General features: G+C 45.8%; 1 pseudogene; it reads right to left on the bottom strand.

Moving 5' to 3' along the window:
- The window catches only part of LOC140479371 (calcium-activated chloride channel regulator 3A-1-like), a 92,361-nt pseudogene that overhangs the window by 67,938 nt on the left and 11,103 nt on the right, over positions 1-13,320 (bottom strand).

The following is a 13,320-nucleotide window of genomic DNA, read 5'->3' as shown; positions in this document are numbered from 1 at the left end:
GCCGTCTTGCTCCAGCCATGGAGCCTACTATGTCTGTAAGAATTTGGACCCCGTCTAGTGGATGGAGACAAAAGATGTTTTTCAGTTTCTCCAATTCTGACCAGATCTTGTGTCCTCCCTTTCTGGTGACAGTTCTTTCGACCACCATTCAATGAGTTTGGTGTCAGGAGGTTCATGGAGAACTCATTTCTGAAAGTTATATTGGGACCTGCCTGTCAGCCTGTAGTCTGCATCTATGTCAGTTTCCTTATGTCCTTTAGTCCTCTCACATGGGACCGGTTACATACGGGATGAGAGTTCCTGTCTTTCTTCCTCTTCGGGATCAGCCTCTGAGATAGGGCCTGACGGGTCACTGGTTCCTCTTGGGGAATGAGTAAGGGGCAAATAGGGACAGGGTAGGTCCTTTGCCTGTTTTACATGTACCACCTTCTGCGAGAAAAAGTTGCCCCTTAGGTCTCTTTTATATCTTTCCCCTCTCACCCTAAACCTATGCCTTCTAGTTCTGGACTCCCCGACCCCAGGGACAAGACTTTGTCTATTTATCCTATCCATGCCCCTCATAATTTTGTAAACCTCTATAAGGTCACCCCTCAGCCTCCAACGCTCCAGGGAAAACAGCCCTAGCCTGTTCAGCCTCTCCCTGTAGCTCAAATCCTCCAACCCTGGCAACATCCTCGTAAATCTTTTCTGAACCCTTTCAAGTTTCACAACATCTTTCTGATAGGAAGGAGACCAGAATTGCATGCAATATTCCAACAGTGGCCTAACCAATGTCCTGTACAGCCGCAACATGACCTCCCAACTCCTGTACCCAATACTCTGACCAATAATTATTTTGTCCAGGTAAAAACAAGGACTGCAGATGCTGTAAACCAGAGTCTAGATTAGAGTGGTGCTGGAAAAGCACAGCAGGTCAGGCAACATCCGAAGAGCAGGAAAATCGACGTTTCAGGCAAAAGCCCTTCATCAGGAATAGAGGCAGAGTGCCTGCAGGGTGGAGAGATAAATGAGAGGAGGGTGGGGGTGGGGAGAAAGTAGCATAGAGTACAATAAGGTAAAACCAAACCGCCCCGTGGCCCAACATTTCAACTCCCCCTCCCACTCTGCCGAGGACATGGAGGTCCTGGGCCTCCTTCACTGCCGCTCCCTCACCACCAGACGCCTGGAGGAAGAACGCCTCATCTTCCGCCTCGGAACACTTCAACCCCAGGGCATCAATGTGGACTTCAACAGCTTCCTCATTTCCCCTTCCCTCACCTCATCCTAGTTTCAAACTTCCAGCTCAGCACTGTCTCCTTGACTTGTCCGGACTTGTCCGACCTGCCTATCTCCTTTTCCACCTATCCACTCCACCCTCTCCTCCTTGACCTATCACCTTCATCTCCTCCCCCACTCGCCCATTGTACTCTATGCTACTCTCTCCCCACCCCCACCCTCCTCTAGCTTATCCCTCCACGCTTCAGGCTCACTGCCTTTATTCCTGATGAAGGGCTTTTGCCCGAAATGTCGATTTCGCTGCTCGTTGGATGCTACCTGAACTGCTGTGCTCTTCCAGCACCACGAATCCCATAGAGTACAATAGGTGAGTGGGGGTGGGGATGGAGGTGATAGGTCAGAAAGAAGGGTGGGGGAAGGTAGCAAAGAGTACAAAGGATGAATGGGGGTGGGGATGAAGATGAGTTTTAGGGGGACTGTGACGATGCACTGGATCCTCTTGGGGAATGAGTAAGGGGCAGAGGTCTGTAAATAGGGTCAGGGTATGGTCCTCTGCCTGTTTAAGGTGTACAATTTCCTTCTGTGTTTTTGCCAACTCTTCTTTAGTAGTTTTTAACTCACTACAGACGTTGGCCAATTGGTCTTTAAGGCTATTGTTTTCTCTGTCATGATTTGACTTGGTGATGATTTCCTGTCTCTGTCTGATTTGTTGCATGGCACACAGAGACCAAGGGAGTCCTTTACTTATGTCTGAGTCAAGTTGTTTCTCCCCAGACTCCTTTAATATCGTCTAAAGACCATTGTCCCATGGAGATTCTATACTTGGTGGAGATTTCTGTGAAAGTGGAAGAGAGGTGGAATTGTTGTTCAATATATTCTTTTAATCTCTGGAGCAGTTCCCCTTCCAATGTATCCGGCCGTGCCTGCCCGCCTTTTCCTGTTGGTGGGACTTTCCCCGCCGTTACTGTCGATCTCTTCTGTGTCTCGGCTGTGACTTTGTTTGAGATGATTTTTATCAAATTACCGCCAAGGACGTCTCCCTTTTCGGAGAACTCACTGTGTTTCTGACTTTCCAAAAAGGGGTCTGTCCTTCTCCCGAGGAATTTTAGAAAAGAGGATCCCTTCCCTCACTGTGGAGTGAAGTGCCGACTGTGGAAAGCGGACCCGTTCCTGTGATCCTGCCAACTCCGCCAATTTGATGGGGATTTGTTTGAGACCATGACCCGGAGGGAGAGACAGAGACGGTGAAATGGCCTTCAGTTCTCTTTAATCGGGGAACTTGCTGTTCCAGGTTTCTGAGCTGAAACTGCAGCATTGAGTGGAAGTGACTTTCTTATAGCATTTCATAACAAACAGCTCATTAATATGATCAACAATTTCAGGATACAAGTGTCAATATATTAATAGCTTTAATGTTTACAGGATACAGTTATCGGATCATTAATGTGTCTCACATTTACAGGATGCAGTTAGCAGTTCATTGAAATGATTCTCCTTTCCCGTGGTTACGATGGTTTGTTGGTTTCATCTGTAACGTCCTTGAAACTGACCCATTCAGATGGTATTTGAGAATTGTCTGTTCAGTTCAATGGTTTAGAGCAAATGGAAACATTTTGCGGTCCCCCCCCCCCCCCGCTGTGATCTCAAGGGTTTTTACCAGGTTAGACGGGGACGCCGTCCTGCTCCCTTTAGTTCCCTTTTTATCAATATTGTTGCCACTGGAAACTTTGATTCTGATCTAATGAAGTTTCCCTGATCCAATTAATTCCCCCCTTTTATTCTTCCCTGCCCTGTGGGCTCCTGCTGAACCCCACAACTGCAGGAATGGGTTGTTTTAATGTGGTCTGTCTGGTGATAGTAAAATATACCACCGACCCACGGTTTTATGAATGAATGAGTGAGACCGTGTTGTCGTAGCGATTTATGAATCAGTAAATAAAAAGCGCTTGTGAGTGGGTGAGCGAAGAGATCGCTCATCTCGAATCCCACAACAGCATTATCTTATTTCCGCTTGTCAAAAGAAGTTTCTGATGTTTAGATGCCCAATCTGTTCTCTGTGGTGGGAATGTTAATTGCTCAACAATCCGAGCAGTGTGAGTATTTGAGCTCATAATTTAAAGTAATCTGAAATATATTTTCCGAAATCAACGACATTTGCTGCCACAATAAATGCAGAGTTTTAATGAAAGAATGCTCCAGGGAAGGGAGACAAAAGATCAGTGAGCGACTTCAATACTGACTTCCATTTATGAGGCTTTTGTTTCAGCAATGTGCCAACGTCCAGTGGTTTGCAAAGTTCAGCACGAACTGTTCCCATATGTTTATATGTTATTGTCAGGGATAGTGATAATGTCACTGGACTGAGGGCCAGGCTAATGATCTGGGGACGAGAGTGTGGTGCTGGGAAAGCACAGCAGGTTAGGCAGCATCTGAGGAGCTGGAGAATCGACCTTTCTGGCATAAACCCTTCATCAGGAATTAGGCTTGTGGACTGGGGCGGGGAGAGAAATAAATGGGAGGGGGTGGGGCTGGGGGGAAGGTATCTGAGAATGCAATAGGTTGGTGAAGGTGGGGGAGAAGGTGATAGGCCAGAGAGGAGGGTGGAGCAGATAGATGGGAAAGGTGATGGACAGGTCAAGAGGGCGGTGCCAAATTGGAGGTTGGGACTGGGATAAGGTGGGGGGAGGGGAAATGAGGAAACTGGTGAAATCCACATTAATCCCTTGTGGTTGCAGAGTCCCGAGGCAAAAGATGAGGCATTCTTCCTCCAGGTGTCGAGTGGTTAGAGTTTAGTGATGGAGGACGCTCAGGACCTGCATGTCCTTGGGGGAGTGGGAGGGGGAGTTGAAGTGTTCAGCAAAGAGCGGTGAGGTTGATTGGTGCAGGTGTCCCAGAGATGTTCTCTGAAATGATCCACATGTTGGTGTCCTGTCTCCCCAATGTAGAGGAGACCACGTTGGGTGCAACAAATACAGCAGATAACATTTGTGGAAGTACAGGTAAATTTCTATCGGATGCGGAAGGATCCTTTGGGGCCTTGGATAGAGGTGAGGGGTTTAGGCGTGGATACAGGTTTTGCACTTCTTGCAGTGGCAGGGGAAGGTGCCGGGAATGGGGTATGTGCTGGTGGGGGCTGCATGGATCTGACAAGGGAGGCGGAGGGAATGGTCTCTCCGAAATGCTAATAGGAGTGGGGAGGGAAATATATCCCTGGTGGTGTCTGTTTGTAGGTGGTGGAAATAGCAGAGGATGATGTGATGTGTACAGAGGTTGGTGGGGTGGAAGAGCAGGACCCACCCTTGGTGCATTCTCAGTTACCTTCCCCCAGCTCTACCCCCTCCCAATTATCTCTCAGCACCCCCCCCCCCCCCCCCACCCGGCCCATAAGCCTTATTCCCAAAAGCACAACAGGTCAGGCATCAGGCCTATTGTCTTGTGATAGTTGCTGTGTTTAATTCCCAACCCCCTTTAGACGTGATTATTCTGTAGTTTTGAATGATATTAGCATCCTCAGTTGGGAAGACCAATGCAATGTATATATCCAGCTCTTCTGTCATTTTCTTGTTCCTGATTATTATTTCCCCAGCCTCAATCTCTAAGGGTCTATGTTTACTTTGGCATCTTCTTCATCCATCAGTTTGGTCCTGTAGGATTGGAAAACCACCATTTCCAGCTGGTCTGGCCTCCATGTGACTCCAGACCACTGCAATGTGGTTGATTCTTGACTGCCTATTGGGCAATTAGGAATGGACAATCTAGCGAGGGACTCTCATATGTTCCACCTAGTATGGTGGTCAAGCATAATAATTAGGTCTTTAGGAAGCAGACCGAAATGCATTTTCCCGAGTGTGCCAGAGTGTGTGTGACATCAGTGGAATGGGTGGAATCAATGTACCATGAACATTGTCCCCTTCAGAACCATGAATGTACAGCATGAATGATGTCTACTAGAGTCTAAGAGATATTTAGCACAGAAATAGTTGTTTTGATCCAACTGGTCCCTGCCAACCAGATATCCTAAATTATATTAGGGTCCCATTTGCCACCATTTTGCCCATGTCCCTCTCCACCCTTCCTATTCAAACACCCATCCAGATGCCTTTTCAATGTTGCAATTAAACCAGCTTCATCACTTCCTCTGGCAACTCATTCCATACACACACCACCCTCTGTGTGAAAAGTTTGTTAGGTTCCTTTTAAATATTTGTCATCTCACCCTAAACCTATTCCCTCTAGTTCTGGACTCCCCCACCCCAGGGAAAAGACCTTGTCTATTTACCCTATCCATTCCCCTCATGAATCTATAAACCTCTATAAGGTCACCCCTCAGCCTCTGGTGCTCCACAGAAAACAGCCCCAGCTTATTCAGCCTCTCCCTATAGCTTAAACCCTCCAACATTGGCAACATCCTTGTAAATCTTTTCTGAACCCTTTCATGTTTAACACCTTTTCCAAGGCAAGGAGACCAAAATTGAACACAGTATTTCAAAAGAGGCCTAAGCAATGTTCTATACAGCCACAACATGACCTCCCAACTCCTGCACTCAATGCACTGATCAATAAAGGCAAGTGTACCAAACATCTTCTTCACTACATTGTCCACCTGCAACTCCACTTTGAAGGAACTATGAATCTGGACTCCAAGGTTTCTTTATTCAGCAACACTCCCCAGGACCTTACCATTAAGTGCATAAGTTCTGCACTGACTTGCCTACCCAAAATGTAGCACTTCACATTTATCGAGATTAAATTCCATCTGCCACTCCTCAGCTCATCTGATCAAGGTCCTGTTGTACTCAGAGGCAGCCTTCAGTGTCCACTGCACCACCAATTTTGGTGCCATCTGCAAATTTACTGACCATGCCTCCTATATTTATATCCATATCCATATCCTTTATATAAATGACAAAGAGCAATGCAATCAGCACCGATCCTTGTGGCACCCACTGGTCACAGGCCTCCAGTCTGAAAAGCAACCCTCCACCACCACCCTCTGTCTCTTACCCTTCAGCCAGTTCTGTGTCCAAAAGGCAAGTTCTTCCCGTGTTCTAATTGTCAGACTTGACCTCACAAACTTAGGCCTTTGAATTTAATTGCATTGTAACTTTCTGCAAGTCCAGGGAATTAACATCTGTGACCTGAGTAAACTGGGGAAAATGTGTTGCTGGAAAAGCGCAGCAGGTCAGGCAGCATCCAAGGAACAGGAGAATCAACGTTTTGGGCATAAGCCCTTCTTCAGGAATGAGGAAAGTGTGTCCAGCAGGCTAAGATAAAAGGTAGGGAGGAGGGACTTGGGGAAGGGGCGTTGGAAATGCGATAGGTGGAAGGAGGTCAAGGTGAGGGTGATAGGCCGGAGTGGGGTAGGGGCGGAGAGGTCAGGAAGAAGTTTGCAGGTTAGGAAGGCGGTGCTGAGTTCGAGGGATTTGACTGAGACAAGGTGGGGGGAGGGGAAATGAGGAAACTGGAGAAATCTGAGTTCATCCCTTGTGGTTGGAGGGTTCCTAGGCAGAAGATGAGGTGCTCTTCCTCCAACTGCCGTGTTGCTATGGTCTGGCGATGGAGGAGTCCAAGGACCTGTATGTCCTTGGTGGAGTGGGAGGGGAAGTTGAGGGGGAGGCCGGCTACTTGCGGAACGTTTCAGAGAACACCTCTGGGACACCTGGACCAACCAACCCAACCCCCTGTGGCTCAATACTTCAACTCCCCCTCCCACTCCACCAAGGACATGCAGGTCCTTGGACTGCTCCATTGCCAGACCATAGCAACACGACAGTAGGAGGACGAGCGCCTCATCTTCCGCAAAGGAACCCCCCAATCACAAGGGATGAACTCAGATTTCTCCAGTTTCCTCATTTCCCCTCCCCCCACCTTGTCTCAGTCAAATCCCTCGAACTCAGCACCAGCTTCTTAATTTCCTGCTAGTATGTTTGATGTAGTGTTTTTTTTTACGGTTCTTGTATGATATCTTGTAAATGGCATTAGTTTTGCTGGTGTTATCTATTGGATCCTTTAGGTTCATTAGTCACTGTTTTTAAGTGTGTTAGTAGGTTTGTGGGTGACCATGATGCCAAGGGGTCTGAGTAGTCTGGAAGTCATTTCTGCTGTGCCTTTGATGTAAGGTCATGTGGCTATCATTTTTGTTTGCATTGTGTCTGCTTGTTTGCGTTTGTTTCTGAGGAATCAGCGAATTGTGTTTATTGGGTACTCTTTTTTTTTGAAAACATTGAATAGATATTTTTCTTCTGCTTTTTGTAGTTCTTGGGTGCTGCAGTGTGATATAGTTCATTGAAATAAAGTCTTGGTGCAGCTTCGTTTGTGGGTGTTGGAATTATTGCTGCTGAAGTTAAGTATTCGGTCTGAGTGTGTTATTTTTCTGTAGACACTGGTTTAAAGTTCTCCGTTAACTGTACGTTCAACTGTTACATCTAGGAATGGGAGTCTGTTGTCATCCTCCTCCTCTTTTGTGAATTTTATGCCTGTCAGGATATTGTTGATGGTGTTGTATGTTTCCTCTAATGTGTTCCGTTTTGTGATAATAAAGGTGACATCTATGTAGCAGACCCAAAGTTTGGGTTGGATAGATGGGAGAGCAGCTTGTTAAAGTCTCTGCATTACTGCCCTGATATTGGTGATCCCATAGGTGTTCCATTCACTTGTTTGTAGGTTTTGTTAGTGAATGTGAAGTGGGTGGTGAAGGACAGATCCTTGAGCTTGAGGTTGTTATCTTTGCTGATGAAGTTGGTGCTGCCAGGTGGTTGTGGTCCTGGTTTTCCTAGTAGTAATGCCAGTGTTTCTTTGGCCAGATCGATGTGAATTGATGTGAAAAGGCCTGAAACATCAAAGATGACCATTATTTTGTCCTCTTCTATCTTGGTGTCTTTGATGGTGTTCAGGAATTTTTGGATGGAGTGAATGGAGTGTGAATCTTCAATTAGGTGTCTTACTTTTTGGTGGAGTTATTTGGCTAGTTGCTATGTTGGTGTACCAGGTAGGGAGACTAAGGGTCTGAGGGGGCTGCTGGTTTGTGCAATTTGGGTAATCCATAGAAGCGTGGTGTGTTGGATCCATCTAGTTTCATGTTTTGGAAGTCTGTCCTGTTTGATTCTCCTGATTTTTAAAACTGCTGTTAAAAAGGATAAGATTCTGTTTAATAATTGTGGGTTCTGGATTAGTGGTGCTGGGAGAGCACAGCAGTTAAGGCAGCATCCGAGGAGCAGTAAAATCGACGTTTCGGGCAAAAGCCCAAACGTCAATTTTACTGCTCCTCGGATGCTGCCTGAACTGCTGTGCTCTTCCAGCACTACTAAGCCAGAATCTGGTTTCCAGCTTCTCCAGTCATTGTTTTTACTTAATAATTGTGGGGTCAGGTTTACTGCCACTTGCTGGTAAATGTTGGTATCTGCAACTAGTGCATTTGCCTCCAAAAGAGAAAATGCTCGAAAATCTCAGCAGGTCTGGCAGCATCTGTATGGAGAGAAAAGAGCTGACGTTTCGAGTCTAACTGGCCCTTTGTCAAATTGCATTTGCCTTTTTAAGGTTGTCAGATTTTTTTCAAAATACCAGTCATGTATCCCTTATCTGCTGGTAGGATGACAATACTTTTCTAAGGTTTTAATTTCTCGAGCATTAAGTGTGTTTCCTTCCATTTTTCGGCCTGGCATCACTGGGATGGCATGGTGACTCAGTGGCTAACATTGCTGTCTCACAGTGCTAGGGACCCAGGTTCAATTCCCACCTTGGGCGACCGTCTGTGTGGAGTTTGCACATTCTCCCCATGTCTGCGTGGGTTTCCTCCGGGTGCTCCGGTTTCCTCCCATAGTCCAAAGATGAAATTACCCGTGGAGTTAGGTGTGTTAGTCAGGGGTAAATGTGGGGAATGGTTCTGGTTGGGTTACTCTTCGGAGGTTTGGTGTGGACTAGTTGGGCCGAAGGGCCTGTTTCCATGCTGTAGGGAATCTAATCTAATCTAATCTAATGAGGAAAACCAGCACGACAATCACTATTTAGCGCCACCTTCATGTGAGTTTGGGGAGAATTCTGATATCAACATTAAATTGTGGAGCAGTCAGAGATAATGAATATTCAGTGACTCAATAGGAGTCTGTTTAACCAGGGAGCATATTCCTCACAATGACCCATTTCTGCCACTGATTTATTGCAATCGGTTTTCCCAACAAGGGTGGGACTGTGATATATGATCTCTCCTATGATTATAGAGGCCGACACATCAATGTAGGTCACTCTGGGAGGCTGCATTACATCCTTACTACTGTTACAGATCAACAAACTTTGATCAAAATGCTGAGGTCACAGACCTGAAGAATTAACTCTGTTAACCTTTTCAAAATACTGCCAGATCTACTGAGTATTTCCAGCATTTTTCCAATTAATTTCCGACTTCTGTCAGTGGTACTTTAATTTAATATTACATTTGTTAAGCTGTAAGATCAGGATAGACTTTGCCGAAGTTGTGAAGCACAGGTCGTTCTGCTATAACGTGTGTTTAGTCAAAGCGAATTGGCTATAATGTAATTGATGAATTGTGGAAGTTGTTTGGATCGTGCGAACCTTCTGCTGAACGGGTACTCACCTATTGTACTCTATGCTACTTTCTCCCCACCCCCACCCTCCTCTAGCTTATCTCTCCACGCTTCAGGTTCTCTGCCTTTATCCCTGATGAAGGGCTTTTGCCAAAACGTCGATTTCGCTGCTCTTCAGATGCTGCCTGAACTGCTGTGCTCTTCTACCACCACTAATCCAGAATCTGGTTTCCAGCATCTGCAGTCATTGTTTTTACCACCATAATGATTTTCTCTTACTGATCTTCTACAGTGCAATTTTCTATCGCGGTAATCTACAGCACAATTTGCTACAGCGCGAGGTTGCAGAGGAACACAACTGTCACAATAGAGCAGAATGACCTGTAGCACTGTGAAGGGTGGGTTATAGTGTGTTGCAGAGGATTGAATATCTAACATATCAATGACACAGAACATGTGATATGGGCATTTCGCTTCTCACACTACATACAGCAGGGCATGTTTACTGAGGGCAGTATGTACCGGCTAACTTCCTGCTATAATTCTTCCAGAGCGACCTGCCTGTCAGAGACTCAGGCCAGAAAATGCCACCTGAATCCCCACAATGTGCTGTCACTGGGTGAAGCTTGCTTGTAGTGGCAGTAACTTGCAAAGTTTTGAAGTTCCGATGATTTTCAAAAACAACAAGGAAAACTTTACTAAATGCACCAAGTATGAACATTTCATGAACAAAGTAGGGATACTGCATCTGTTGGACATAAATCCCCAATGGCACCTCAATGTTGGTGTGAGTCCTGATAATTTCGGGTTCAATCATGTCTTGTAAATAAGCAAAACTTTCCCAGATGTAGCACATACCCTCCATTGGATCAGCCTACAGACCGCAGAGGAGAAAGTGAGGACTGCAGATGCTGGAGATCAGACTCAACAGTGTTGTGCTGGAAAAGCTCAGCAGGTCAGGCAGCATCCAAGGAGCAGGAGAGTCAGTGCTTTGAGTATAAGCTTGCAGACCAGGGTCCCTATACCTGAGGGACAAACATTGACTGAAACGGCACAACATGTCGATTAATTGGTGGGGCAGCCTGTAGCCCCAGCAATGGCCACTGTATCATGGTGAGACTACAGAGCAGTCAGTTGTCTGATTGGCTAGTAACTCTCAGGGGTAGATTTTCTCCTGAGAAAGGGGTAGCAGTTCCTCCTTAAAGTAATTGACACTTCCGTCAGTGTTGACTGAAGGGATCCAAATTATTTTGGATTGTACAAGAGTCTCTTTTTGAGGAATGCAAGATGACACAAACCAGAACACGTCAATTCAAGTTTAATGGCTTTTCTTCTTGAGAAATTGCTGATGGACAGCTCTTATAACTTCACTCTCTGACCCTCCACCCTGCCCAGTGCGGATGCTCCATAAAGTCCAGGCCTGTACCACTGCCTGCTGCCTGGTTAATCACCAGAATTGTCAATCCATTCTCACCAACATTCGCCTGTCTTTATCGAGGCTCTTTGAATGGAAAAGAAGTGACAGATGCAGTGTTCAGTGTGAGCAAGGAGTCAGACAACTGACAATCTCTTTTTCTCTTAGGTAGATCTGAATACACTTTCAAAGACTGGGATACATGAGAAGAATACACTGCTTTACTGAGAATCAAAGAGAGTTTGTTTGAGATGCCTCTGCCAGGAGACTGCCAAAAGCCTCTGCCAAGAGCGGCGAGAACAGAAGGAAAAGGCTACAGGACCAGACAGTGTGGGAACATACAGGAATGGAGAAGTTTTCAGAAGTGAAGTGAATGAAATTGTGATGGCTTTTATGGATGGATGCAAAAGGTGGTTTTAACAAGGCCATCTGTGAGGAGTTGTATGGAAAAGGAGCAAGATGAAATGGTCAATTAGGTTAGTTTATGGGGAAGCTGGTGACTTGGTGGTAATGGCACTGTACTAATCATCAAGGCTTCCAGGCTGACCTTTGGGGGTAAGGGTTCAAGTTCCACATTGGCAACTGGAATTAATTCTGGAATTGAACACGAGTTTCAGTGAAAGTGGCCATGAACTGATCATCTGGTGCTGATCATCCTAGTTTCAAACTTCCAGCTCAGCACTGTCTCCTTGACTTGTCTGGACTTGTCCGACCTTCCTATCTCCTTTTCCACCTATCCACTCCACCCTCTCCCCCTTGACCTATCACCTTCATCTCCTCCCCCACTCACCCATTGTACTCTATGCTACTCTCTCCCCACCCACACCCTCCTCTAGCTTATCTCTCCATGCTTCAGGCTCACTGCCTTTATTCCTGATGAAGGGCTTTTGCCCGAAACGTCGATTTCGCTGCTCGTTGGATGCTGCCTGAACTGCTGTGCTCTTCCAGCACCACTAATCCAGTATTTGGTTTCCAGCATCTGCAGTCATTGTTTTTACCTCATGAACTGATCATCGCTGTGGTTCAAAACCCATCTTGTTCACTAATGCCCTTCCGAGAAGGAAATCCAGTCTAGTCTACATGTGACTTCAGATTCATGGCAATGTGATTGGTCATTAGCTGCCCTTTATAATGACCTAACAAAGACAATCTGTTCCAGGATAATAAGAGATGGGTAACGAACCTTGTCCTCGTCAGTGTCACCAACATCACATCTAAAGACAAAAGTGTTGACAACACTTTGTTCTCCAAATTGAGGGAGTTAGGCCACAGCCATCAGTATTTTGCCAGATTCTGCACATCTGAGCCCAAATATTACTGTCAGATCAGATGATTACAGGGACAATGCACCTACGTCTATTCCTGTCTGCACCAAATGCATTTCCTAATAGAAGTCAGGAGCCTGTAATCGGGGTGGGTGTCGTTGCTAGTTTTTCTTGTTCCGTCTTTGAAAATTGCATCATTCAGCTGTTTCAGGTACACTAGTACAGGCTGGGCATCAAGCTTGAAGAACCCCCCAATCTGTATGGCCCAAGTTCTCACCATGTGATGCCTTTCCCCATTGAGTTATCACAAAAGCAGCAATAGAGGCTTTTGTCCAAGTTGCTAATCTGATTTAACCACAGTGGCCCTATAATGATAGCATAAATCCTATTTTTGGCACTAATGATTCCTACTCTGGTGAGAAGATTAGATTATGCAGTCTAACTTTGTTTTTGCGTTACTGTTTATTTGAGATAGCGAGCCATCATGTATTCTGTTCACCATCGAGCTGGCAGTGTGACTGGGGCTAGAGGCTCCTGGAATGGAGACTATACTGGGGAGGGAGGTGTGAACACATAGTCTGTTTCATTACAAGAGAAGATGGGACACTGTGGGGTAGATCTATTCAATGAAATGCAATGAAAATGACATTAGTTCTTTAAAACATTGTGTGATCCACTCTACCAGATTACTGCCCAGTTCATAGTGATAAAAATGTTTTGTGTTTTGCCATGTACAACCCTGGACTAGGGTTTGGGGGGGATAAGGAAAAACAAAACATCATGAAACAAAGAAGAATGATGAAGAAAGAGCTGCACCAAACCTCAATGGACTCAGCAGCCATGGGGATCATTCAAATGATTGTACTTTGATTCAGTGTCAGAAATA

This window comes from Chiloscyllium punctatum, chromosome 7 (assembly GCF_047496795.1).
Source record: "Chiloscyllium punctatum isolate Juve2018m chromosome 7, sChiPun1.3, whole genome shotgun sequence".
NCBI lineage: Eukaryota > Metazoa > Chordata > Chondrichthyes > Orectolobiformes > Hemiscylliidae > Chiloscyllium > Chiloscyllium punctatum.
This window is presented reverse-complemented; position numbering and strand designations above follow the sequence as displayed.